The 13,186-nt window shown below is 35.7% G+C and overlaps 2 long non-coding RNA genes across 6 annotated transcripts in view; one reads left to right on the forward strand and one right to left on the reverse strand.

The window, feature by feature from the left end:
- LOC141381177 (uncharacterized) overlaps positions 1 to 13,186 on the reverse strand; it is a 273,920-nt gene that overhangs the window by 165,230 nt on the left and 95,504 nt on the right. The window lies entirely within an intron of this gene.
- Positions 1,013 to 3,466, forward strand: LOC141381341 (uncharacterized). The gene is made up of 2 exons (XR_012401338.1): positions 1,013 to 1,377; positions 1,458 to 3,466. It is a non-coding gene; the product is annotated as an uncharacterized lncRNA (long non-coding RNA).

The raw sequence follows: 13,186 nt of genomic DNA on the forward strand, positions 1-13,186 counted from the left end.
AAGGAATATTACTATATTAATATATTAAAGGAATATTAACTACAATATTTTTGTCTCCTTTCATTAAGCAACTGTATTTGTATTCCTTAAAGGTGATATATTAACTGATCTACTGTTGAGTATGATAATCTTTGCATACTAATGAAGCATTTTTGCAGAAGTAGATGGAGCTGATGGAGATGCAAAGGCCTGATCGTCTAAAACTAACTTGAGGTCTGCAGCTAAACTTCCTGTCAGCACAAATGTAATATAATTGAACACAGAATATGTGCATTTGAGAAAGCTAACTGGGCGGAGAAAGTCTTTTAATGTTGTGCAGAGAATTCAAAGAAAAAGAGGAAGTATGTATGGGTGCGGCCAATGAAGGACTTTAGAATAATTGGCAAGTGATGAATTTCATTGAACTCTACCTGCTAATATCAGCTGCCTATAAGAGTTAAAGTCAGAAAATGAAAACTGTTGCGCACCCCTGAATGTAACTCGTGCATTGTATTGAGGAAAACAGCATTCTGTGAATCAAATTATTGATTTGCATCCAATAAATGATTAATATGACACTGAATAAAAAACACTCCTGACCTTTTTTAATGAACATGCATGAAATTGATGAAATTATTCCAACAGTCAGATCAGATTTTTTTTTGAAGACGAGCCATTGGTAAACAAACAGTTTATATCAGAGTCAGTGCTGTTCATCAATTGATTGATTTTGTCAAGCAGAAACAAAGCTAAACTGCAAACTGCTTTTACACACATAAGCCTTGTTGTTGTATCCCCCTCTTCCTAAGTTTGCTTTATCAATATGTTAAACCATCTGAAAATGAGAGCCATAAATCACAGCTCTCAGTTCTCCCCCCTCCACAAACTCCGGGAAGCCTCTGCCGAGCAGCGTGTGATGCCACTTTGCCAACTGCTAACAGCATTAGCGCCTGAAAAAAAAAACCTAAACGCTGGATACCATTGTAACTACATTAAAGAAAACTCAATCCACCTCCTAAAGGCACTCAAAGGCACTCGCAGTTACATACTCGGCGGTTATCAAGCAGTGCGAGATGGGCTTACACGGAGGCTAGCTGGGCAATCTTAGCGTTTGACATGAGTGATGGGGAGAAGGAGGGAGTTCAGGTCGCTCTTCATAATGAGGGTGAAATTTATGGCAACACTTAAAGGGATGGGATCAATAGACCCTCCGTACTTCGGCAGAAACACGAGCAACGTGGAAGAAAGAAGCGGAGGAGAGGAAGGGGGAGAAAAGAAAAGAGATGTCTGCACATCAGGGTCAATACAAGTCAGGGCGGATCAGGTTGCAGGAGCGTCTGAATGCCCCGTTGCCTCAGAGAGAGAAAAAGAAGAGGGGTACGAGAGAAGCAGCATCAGGTCAATAACTGCAGCGTGCTATTATATCACGGCTTAGATCCATTACTGGGACTAAATATACGTTTTTGTGCCTCTGCCAGATGTCTTTGTTACATGCGCGGCGAGATCCAGTGGCGGCGATGCCAACTCTCTGCTCTGTGAGAGCCATTCTCTGTCCTTCAGCCCGAGGAGGACATCAGGAAATGATACACAACTGTAATGTTTCACTGGAACAAAGTCGCGGCCTCCTAAGGGAAATATGACACCGAACGTATAGGACTGCTAGAGATAGATCAGTTAGATATGAAAATTATGTCATTTACTCACCGGAAAATGTTCTCATGTCACATATACGATATAGCTTGCTTTCTTTCGGGAAACATAGAAAGGCGAGTTCTTTGAGATTATCTGAGATATGAAAGTTAATAGGCCTTATTCACCAATCTTTCTTGAGAAGTAATTTTTGTTTTTCAAATGTAACCTGACAATGTTTATTTTGCTAGCGCACACTCTTTTTCTCCATTTAAACCCCTGATAGAAAAAAAAAATATTTGTTTTGATAATCTTTAATCATTGACCATTTGCTTTTGCGTTTGCGTTTGGAGTGGTGATCTTTCTCTGATGATGTCAGTTTGAAGACTTCAGCCACAAAATTCTTAACCAAGGCCCTCTTAGGGCTCTATTTTACAATCTAGGCGCAAAGTCTAAAGCGCATGGCGCAAAAGCATTATGAGCAGGCCCGAATCCACTTTTGTTATTTTCAAGATGGAAAACTATGCTTTGCACCCTGGTGCATGGTCTAACAGGGTTGTGCTTATTCTTTTAATGAATTATGGGTGTGTTTTGAGCATAACGTGCATCAAACCAATCAGAGTCTCATCTCGCATACCCTTTAAGAGTCAGTTGCGTCGTGCCATGGTGCTTTTGCTATTTACATGGTGGACTTTGTAAGTGGAAGAACTAAACACTTCACTGGTGAGAAAACAATTAAACAGACCATCTGCAGCACGAGGATAAAGCCTCCTCCATGCGGTCTCTTTACTTTACTTTTACTCCTTTACTTTTGTGGATAATGGAACGGTGTTGTACGTACTCCACTGAAGACATCTGTTAGCCTAAATATGTATTTTGTTTTTTTTTTGTAAAGATTTGTTTCAAAACTATTTCTAAATTAAGTTCTAATTTAGCAATCTAACCCGACAAATAAATAAGCAATAATGACAAAGTGTGATCAAAAAACTTATATCCAAAAACACACCCTATTCTTATGCCCCATGTGGTGATGCATAAGTCTCCAAAACCCAACAGGTGGATAAATCTAAACTTGTTTTTATCAAAATAAATGTAAAAATGCATATAAGCAATACTACTGCTAATAATAATAACATTATATAAATGCAAATTGTCATGAATAAACTGAAAAACCAACATGAAGAATTCATAAAGGTAGTAGTTTTTATGTTTAAGTAGAAAATAATAATTTTGTAGCATTTTAGTCCTTTAATTTTTTTTTCATTTTTAAAGATACTTGTGTATTGCTCCAGATCCTGTGTGTATTAAGCAATGTGTAAGCATTTTGGACCTGCATAAATGCATCAATTAATCCACCCATCCATTCATCCATCCATCCATCCATCCATCCATAACTGACGGGCTCTGCACTAGACTTTAGACCAGCTTTTAGTTTGTCAATTGCACGGTCTATTTCCGTTTTTCAGAATAGCAACGCAACAAACAGAACACCTTAACACACCTTTTTAGACCAGCACACCCATGAGTCCACAAAGTGGCACAAATGGATTTGCTATTTAAACAACGTGGCACAAAACGTGAAAATTAGGGTTGCACTGGTCTGAAAATAGCAACAAATCACACCAAACATGCCTTGTGCCTTATTGCGCCGGGAGTATGATAAGGCCCTTTGCTGCCAATAAATAAAGGTTTAAATGAGCATTTCATACAAACATTTAAGAGAAAATGTCAGACAGGTGAGCCTTTAAAAATTGATCAAAGAAAGAAGTGGGTCCCGAAGTGATAAAGGTTTAGAACCCCTGCTCTAGATGACTTGTAAAATGAGTCTGTTTCCAAATAAAAAAGGAATCACACAAGACTAACGTATGGCTTCTGAGTATCTAAATTACAGCATACATTTCCAGGACTACTTCTAATGATTTTGCAGAGATTTTTCATCCTTTATATGGAACCTCCACTCCCTGTTCATTACTGGAAAATGCTGTCATCATTCAGTGTATTTAATAAACTTCTTTCATCCGTATTACTTTTCAGTGCAGCTGCAATGAGCAAGCAGCGTACTAAAGCTTTAAAAGAAAGGATGGGAAATCACCATAAAAGTATGATTGAATGAGATAACCTAAAAGCCTCCTGACAGAGAACATTGATCAAAGGCCTCTCTTTTCTACTGTACATTTGACAAATCAGAACAATCTCAGTGAGCATCAGTTATTGACAGTGCACAGATAAGAGTTCAGGCCACCCTGACCAGTACAGCCCGCTGTTATAATCAACCTCGAGACACAGTCTATATTGACCCAGGACGAATCATCATTTATAATAATTCTCTACTTCCTCAAATGAATCAAATCGCTTTTTCAATCCATTATTTGTTTTTCTGAGAGCTTAATATATCTGATCTGCAGCCAGTTAGGCCTGGAGGCATGGAGATGCATAGGAAGAGGAAAAACAAAGCGAGAGAGAAAGAAAGGATGAGGGACATTAAGGGAACAAATCTAATTTGTCCCCACAAAAAAGGGAGTGTCCCTCGGGCCAAAATGCCAATCACATGAGCCTTTCACTTCTTCATTTGTTTGAATGCAGCCTCCATTTGGTATTTAAACTAAAAGGCTCCTATCACTGCCCCCATCAAGCCTCGCACTGTCCGCTAATGCAGTCTAAAAGAGAGCGAAGTATCCGCAAAATGAAATGTTGAATGACATTTTGCCTCCGGCAAGCATGACTCAGTCGTGACAGAGAAATCTGGGCTTTGACAGCTCGTAGTCACTCTAATAATAGTCCATCTCCTGCTCTTCGTTTCACTCATCAGGACCGCAGTGGCCCTCAAGAGCGGAGTGGCTCCTGGCAGCAGAATAGCCGTCGTTGTGATAAATCGTTTGAGCTTCTCTGATTAAACATGTATAATGTGTTGGCTGTGACTGTCAACTGAAGCTTACAGAAGGGCTGTTGTGCTGCCGTTCAAAGGGCTCAACTGGTGGGGAATCAAAACCGTGCTTGATCTGTACAGATAAAAGAGCTCATTGTACTTTGAAAATATATTTCCTAACTTTCTGAACACAAAACTTTGCTCTGTTTGTTGAACTTTTGTGTTGATAAGCATTGTGTGAGTGTGTGTGTGTGCGCGATGTGTGGCAGGAGATGTTGGAAAGCCTGTCAAAGCTTACGGCGTTCCTGCCTATCTAACACCTGCTGCTCTGTTTATCCTTCTGCTTACACAAAGTCTCTTATCGTTTCAGTCTGATCTTAACAGTTTGAGTGGAACATTTCAGCCAGGGTTGTTTCATGAATCTGTCACAATGCAATGCAAATGAATCTGCTAGTGAAGGATGGGAACAGATCTGGGCAGAGAGCTGACTAGGAATGTGTTCGGTAAATCAAAATTATTTAAGATTTAACTAGTTGGTTGGTTGGAAATGTATATGTGTTAAGGAAATCTTAGTGCTCAACTGACACCAAACAGGCAATTGCACTGCTTTTTGGAGACAATATGATGCATTTAAACAATTTAACACTTTTATTTGATCAGGTAAATGATTAACGATTAGGTAATTCAATTGATCAAAAAAAAAAAAAAAAAAAAAAAATATATATATATATATATATATATATATATATATATATATATATATATATATTTTTTTTTTTTTTTTTACTGTAAAACTTCTTTGCAATTTTCTATATTGCACACTGAAAGATCTGACCATAAATATATTACAATTTCTTTTTATTAAATAAATAAATGCATCAATATATCCATCCATCTATTGAATGAATAAATGAATAAATTGATGAACGAACAAACAAACAATCAAACAACCAAATGAACGAATGAAAAAAAAAAAAACTATTTATATTCTCATTTGAATGTCACTTTTTGGAACTGTTCTAGAATTGTAAATATAAATCATTTGTAAAATACATTGTGAATTAGGATATAAGCCTAAAATATGGGAACTGTGTAAGAGGTACACACTAAAAATAAGTATTAAATAGCATTAAATTTAGTTCTTTGGCTCATAATCATAGAAAAAGTACAAAATATCCCAATGTCATCTTTTTCCCAATAACATAACCTATATCTTTATCTATATGATATAACACTTTAACCACTTTAACCACCCCAAGGGCTCACTAAAGAATCATTGCTGGTGCTGTATAGCACTGACATTGGTTCATTTATGACTACAAGCCAAAGAACCACTAAGCGGCCACAAAGAACTGCTAAAGAACCATTTTTTGTGTGTGTGTATTATGCATTTCATATGGCAAAAATAATGACAAACTGAAAAAAAGAGCATAAATGTTGAAATGCAGCTGTTAAACTACAAAGAGACCAAACCTTCACACTACAGGTCACTGCTATTCATTTCCTTGGAGTTGAAGCAATAAAAAACCCTCATTTAATCCCATTTCCATCGCTTTGGGAACACAGCACTAAGTCTCAGCACATGCACCGTCAACCACACACCACCCGCGTGAAATATGCTGATCTCATGATGAAATAAAATCCCAGCAGGGAACGTGGCGTTGGAAACTAGCTCAAATCTCTAAAAACTCACAACACCTCTGTCTGCTGCAATTACAGTTAACCATTTGAGAAGATCAAGGTGAATCAACTCTTTATGGTGGGAAACATGTGCCCCAGATCAACCACACAACCGTGATGTTGACTTTATCCAAACTTCTCCAGCATCTTGAACGGAAAGTATTCTGCATCGGCCACAAATGAATATGTATTCAAAGGGGGTGCATGTTGGAGTGTTTCCCAACGCTTTTCATGACAACACAAACTCAAAAGGAAGGTCCAGACAGTGTTTCTTTTCTTGTTTGTTTTTTGGGAAGCAGACACCAGATGGATCTGATTGCCAAGGCACAATTTGAACACAAAATAAATGTTCTATAGATTATACTTTAAGCTTCTTCTCTATTTTTACTTGTGAGATACTTTTGTACAAAAATTGACTCTGCATTCACAAAAAAGTGAAAAAATTACCACAACTCATGCAAAAAAAAAAAATAAATAAATAAATAAATAAATAAAAATAAAAAGTTCATGCTCTGTAATCTGGGCTTGTATAAATTAGTTTATTGTGTTTGAGCTGGTTTTGGGGTGTTTTGAGGATCTAGCGAGAACACATGTGCAGAGAAAGAGAGACATATGTTTTATGAGAGTGACAAAAGGCTGTTTGAAAATGCTGTGTAGAAAGCCCTCATACGAAGATTGTTTGGATGTGTTTTCTGCAGATGATTAGCTTCCATAATAGCCATCATTTAAAATAAGCCAAATTAACTAAAACAATGAGAGCACATTTGCTTGTATATATACATGTGTTGTGAATTAGGCAAAAGGGTGATTTTTTGATAAAAAGTTTAAAAGTTCAATTAAACATGCAATTATTAATGAATGAGACTTATTTTTAATTTAGAGTATTTATTTTTAAAATTTAACTGCAGTTCAGTGAAACAATGGCTGTAAAATTCGTCAATATTGCTCCGGCCAGTAGCAACAAACACAGCTGTTGTAATTATGGGAATAGATTGGAAAAGGTTACACTTTAAAACACAAAATTGGTTGCCAATATATTTCGATCACAGTTATTGCACTACTGTTCTAATCTGCTTGATTTATTTGACTTTCGTGCCTGTGGTGACACTCATTAGTTGAAGTCTGCAAGGTAAAACACATTTTACAGTCAGGATGATATTTTGTGCCAAATGGAAATACTAGCGTGAATTTGTAACAATTAAGCATTTTGTAAAACATTAAGTTGAATACTGGGAAAAATGCATCCAAAATGTATTTAACATCACACGCATTTGGCATAAGCCATACAGTTGAGTTATTATAAAGAAAATCTACAATACTGTCCTATTTAGCAGTTTATTTTCACACATGCAGTTTAGGGCTGAAACAATAAATAGAATTGAGAAATTATTCTGCACAGATTTTCATATTTTCTGAATGCACTGTGATTCTCTCTTGAATTGATTCTGAGCTTAATTTTTACTAATAAATGCATTGCATGGACTACAAACAGCCATACTCTGCTGTACTAAAATGCTCTACTGTTGTATCCATACTATTCCTTACACATACCACTTAAACCTTAAATAATCATATAATACCAGTTAGAAAAGGTTTAAGCGAATTACAAGGGTGTTCATTGCGAGTTGTCTTTATATTAAACTTATGGCATAAAAGCCATTTGACCACTTACACACTCCTTTTCATAAGAATATGAGTGTGGTTAAAAACCCACCTTGATTGCGATATGATGTTAAAATATCACTTTTTAGTTTAAAATTATAATGCATACAAAAAAAGTAAAAAAAAAAACAAATAAATAAAATTATAAATAGCTATGAATTAATTTATCATACCAGCCGTAGTGCTCAATTAGTAGACAAGTATTTATAGCTAAAAACCCATTCTTTAAATTTTCTTTACAAAAATTTGTGTACTAGGGATACACAACACTTTTGGGCACCTAAAATTATCAGCCGAAAATGGCTTTTTTGATTTTTGTCCAAAATATGATAATAAAAGGCTTAGCCTCACTGTCTAGTAGTGTTCAGCATGCTGGATTAACAGTCCCCACTGTCCCGCTCATTTCACTGTCCCTTCAGCAATAGTCAGTCTCCATGCAAGGGCAGTTTGTGTGCAATGTGAATTAGCTTTAACACTGGATGCGGAAAGCACTGTGCTATGAAACCCATTCATTTCAATGACTTGTGCCATGCAAGGGCAGTTTGCTGCTACACCAACCACAGCACACGAGCAGTGGAACACAATCAAAATTTAAAATAGCTCAATATTCTTTTCTGTGGATTTTCCACTCATGTACACAAATATTTACAGTATCTATGCATGAACCACGCATGCTCATTGTAAAAACAAAGCCCATTCAAATAATGTGTCCACATGACTTTTGTATAGTATACTTGTTCCTGCTGCTTGCAATACTATTACTGTGCTTTCATGGCAATTCTGGTAAAATGATGCCTCTCTATTTTTCCATAAAACAATAAAGAATTATTTTAAAACATTTCTGGTTTCAGCCAAGTGCCTCCAGAATTTAGTTATATTACATATAATATAAAAATATAAAGTACTATTACAGCCCTACTAGTACAATATATAGAGTATTAAACTAGTATACTAAAAACGGAACTGAACTGACTGACTGGATATAAGGCTAAAGATTCTCAAGGACGCACTGGCAGTGGGTTTAGGAGAATGGTACCATCTGACGTGCATGAATCTAGAACTAATATCCAAAGTGACAACCTTGGAGATTGTGGCCCAGTTTTCTACCAGAGAGAAGACCCCTTTCCACCCAAACAGGGACATGCGATACACACTCTCTTCTGCAGATATGTGCGCCTGCACAACATCTATCAAATACAAGTTTTCTCTTTGGGCACATCCATCAAAATGTACTTTTGCTCCCCCTGCCTGCAGTGGTGTCTTTTTCCAAAGCCAAACTGACTGATGGAGGCTATAAGCAAAGCAGTGGGTCAAGGAGACAAAGAACAGAAGCCTAAATAAGCTTTGTTGTTGATCAATAGTAATGTGATTTGCTTTCATTGCATTTTGGTCATCAGAGTGAACAGTAAAAGACATGTCAGCAACACCTTCTGGAACATAAGTGCTCAAGGGAAAATAAGAAAGAGCATGAAAGGATAGTGGTTAAAATATATGAAAGTAGTTGAAAAATATATGTCCACAGAAGATTTTTCAAATTAGGATTTTTGTAACACGCACGCACACGCACACGCACACGCACACACACACACACACACACACACACACACACACACACACACACACACACACACACACACACACACACACACACACACACACACACAAAGGACTGTGATAATTGTAACTTATAGTTACTTGGAAGTTTCATTCAGCGAAACATTCTGCACACACATTATTCTGATGCTACATGTAAACTAAATGCTTAATAAATCCTTTTTATTGTTCAGATAAAAACAAAACTCTTGCAAGAATCAACTGTGGATTTCTTTATGTGATATTTCAGGGCTCAATTTCTGAAACAGATCCATGGAAAATCACATTTAATAATTAAAAATGTGATCGAAATTGGATGGCTAAAATAAGCTCAAATGTTGCACCCATAAAGGTCCAGTAACAATTTGTAAAACCATTTATTCATTATTTGTAAAAACACATTGTACCTGCATTAGTTCTGACTTTTGGCACTGTAGGAGCCTAAACGTTCAGATTTAATAACCAATGCTATATAAGGATGCATTTCAGTTTTGAATATTTTTGTTTTGATGTGATGCATTTTAGATGACATGGTGTTTCAGTGGTTAGCTCTGTTGCCTCATAGGAAGGTCACTAGTTTAAGCTGGGTCAGTTGGAATTTCTGTGTGTAGTTTGCATGTTCTCCCCGTGTTTGCGTGGGGTGCTCTGGTTTTTCGCAAAGTCCAAAGACATGCAGTACAGGTGAATTGAATAGTGTATGTGTTTGAATGAGAGAGTGCATGGGTGTTTCCCAGTACTGGTTTGCAGCTGGAAGGACATCTGCTGTGTCAAACATATGCTGGATAAGTTGGTGGTTCATTCCACTGTTGTGACCTCTGATGAATAAAGGGACTAAGCCAAAGGAAAATGAATGAATGCTTGCATTTATGAACTTACATTATTCATATTTGTCGTTCAGATAAATATTCTGTACATTTTGCATTGTGCTGGCTCTTTAAGAATTGTGTCTGTTAAGTTTGACGGGAGTGTGTTAATCTAATTTGTAAATTCAAAACAAGATTTGTAAATTCACAAATCCAATTCGTAAATTCAAAACACTGTTCGTAAATACACAAATCAACTTTGTAAATTCAAACTACGATTCAAAAATACACAAATCCAATTCGTAAATTCAACACGATTCGTAAATTCAACACGATTTGTAAATACACAAATCTAATTTTAAATTCAAAACACAATTTATAATATACAAACATCCAATTTGTAAATAAAAATAATAATAATAATAATAAAAAAATCACAAATCATGTGTTGTATTTATTATGAATTTGAATTTACAAATTGGATTTTATTGAATAAATTAATGAATTTTATTTTATAAATATATTATTTTTGAGACTGACCTGACTCTATATATACTGTAACTGCTGAAAATTCAACTTTGTATCTAATCACACTTACAAAAAAGCTGATGTTTTCAGTTGAACTATACACACGATTACTGTTTGTATATTTAAATAAATACAGCCTGGTGAGCAAAAAAAACAAAAGATAAAAAATAAATAAAATAACAATATAAATAATTACAATTAATATACAATTTAAAAATATGAAACCGCAAAAAAAGTGGAAATAACATGTAACAGGACGCCAAACTGTATCATATTTAAGGGAAATACCTTCAAAAGCAAGATGGATCTTTTTTTTCTTTCCCATCTTAAAAGACACACATCACCTCTACCTCATTTCTTATCATCACAGGGGGATCATAACTTTCCCTCAAAACCACACAGCTCTCTTCCGTCTGTGAAGATGTGATGACAGCCGTAACCCATCAGTGACCACAAGCCTGAGATTACAGCAAGAGGGCTCCCTTTTGAAGGTCCATTAGGATGAGTTAGGGTGCATTCTCAAATAGGGCCATTAAAGATATGGATCGGAATTCCAAATCCAAATCTTTGCTCATAATATCTGCTCCAAGATGATGTGTGTCTTGTGATACAGCAAAAAGACTTTAGTAATGCTCATATTCACACATTCCTCAAAACATTTAAGCACTTTATATTTAACATGGATTCATTCTGAAGACGTAGCACTAAATACATTTCTGGAGATTGTGAATTGTGTAGCCAGAAGTACGTATGACTGTATTTCATTTTTTTTTAAATTACCATACGATTACCTCTGTATGGATGGCTTTCTGTCTGTTGCCAGTTTGTCCAGTTAGCTCACAATGTACGTTGGTGAACTTGAGATGCACAGAGGAGATGATCAGGATGACGGGGTTCGAGTTTGGTGAAGAACAGTTCCAGAAAGCAGGCAAAAACAAAAGCCAAAAAATACAATGAACAAGTTAATAACAGGGTGAGAATGTGGTAAAAATCAGACCAGGGCTGCAAAACTGCAAAAAATGAACCTCCAGGGACATATTTGATGGTGTCCAGAAATGTATATAGAGGTATGTTTTCAGAATGGGCCTGGGTTGTTTATATTGTAATTTCCTTGATTTATCATATTTAAAGGAAATCTCTGCATTACCTGCAATACTTAAAATGCTGGGGAGATCTTCGATGCCATCAATGCAATAAATTTACATCAGTTTTTTTGAGTTGTCAACATGATTGAAAATAAATACATTTTGATTAATTTAGACTAATTTGATTTTAATCGCTTTACACAGATTGCATTAAATTTAATGCATGAACACAAGTTTAACAGTTCTACACTTTTACCAACGTCGAATTTGAGCACTTTCCAGGTGCATTTTCAAACTTTTACAACAGTTTATAAATAGGCCTGTCACAATAATCAATAAATCTCATCGCACAACAAATGGCCATGACCTCAAGAATTTTGGTTATGCAACATATAATCGCCCATACACAAAAAACAATATCAGCAACATTTTAGTTAATTGTGCAACCTCTCTATTTCTATTAGGTGTCAGTGTCAGCATAATAAAAAACACAATAGTATCTACATTCTGCCATTATATAATGAGTGGCATAAAATGGTCTTAAAATGACAAAAATATTATTCATCGTATTATATTGTACAAAAAAAAAAGGATATCGTAACAAGCCTATTTTTAAGTGTGACATGTTTAAATGCATACATACTTCTTCACAACATATTAGATGCTAATTTATATTATATTCTTTAATATTCTAATATTTCTTTGATGGCATATTGGCCCAATCTCAAAATTAAATAGTTGAGTAGAGTTTGAGCATGTGAAATTCTGTTGTGTGAAAATTCTTTTCACCACTGCGAAAAGGGGCAGGATTAAACAAGATGATCAGACATTTTAAAGAGTGAGCAATTGGTCCATATTTTTAATTTCTGTCCAAGAGGTCATGTTTTGAACTTGATGCGATTTCGCAAGTCAGAGTTCACCAAGCTTGCAATTTGTAATGCAGCAAACTGCGAAACTTATCGCACAAGCTTGCGTTATCGATCGCGTTTCCATTCCTCTGCGTATAAATGGAGAAAAGTACACTGTGACTGCGGCTTAACTCCCTCTTAAATGTCACAAATTGAATTTTAAATATGAAATCTTTCATCTTAAATTTGTATTTATTTTATTTAAAAGGGTGGAGTTTTAAAAAAAAGTAAGGCAAATCATGTTACAGGCACATGCGCATCATTTATGCAACATGAAACCTATTTATTTTATTTAAATAGTTATTTATTATTACCTATTTATTAAGTCAAAGTATTACCAAAGCAACACAATTACACTTACAAGCAGTTTCAAGCACTTCATCCAAAATCAAAGCACTTTTCAAACCTTTTCAAGGACTTCCAGCCCCCGCATAAACCCTGAAATTCATTCCA

Source organism: Danio rerio, chromosome 3, assembly GCF_049306965.1.
Source record: "Danio rerio strain Tuebingen ecotype United States chromosome 3, GRCz12tu, whole genome shotgun sequence".
NCBI classification, from domain to species: domain Eukaryota; kingdom Metazoa; phylum Chordata; class Actinopteri; order Cypriniformes; family Danionidae; genus Danio; species Danio rerio.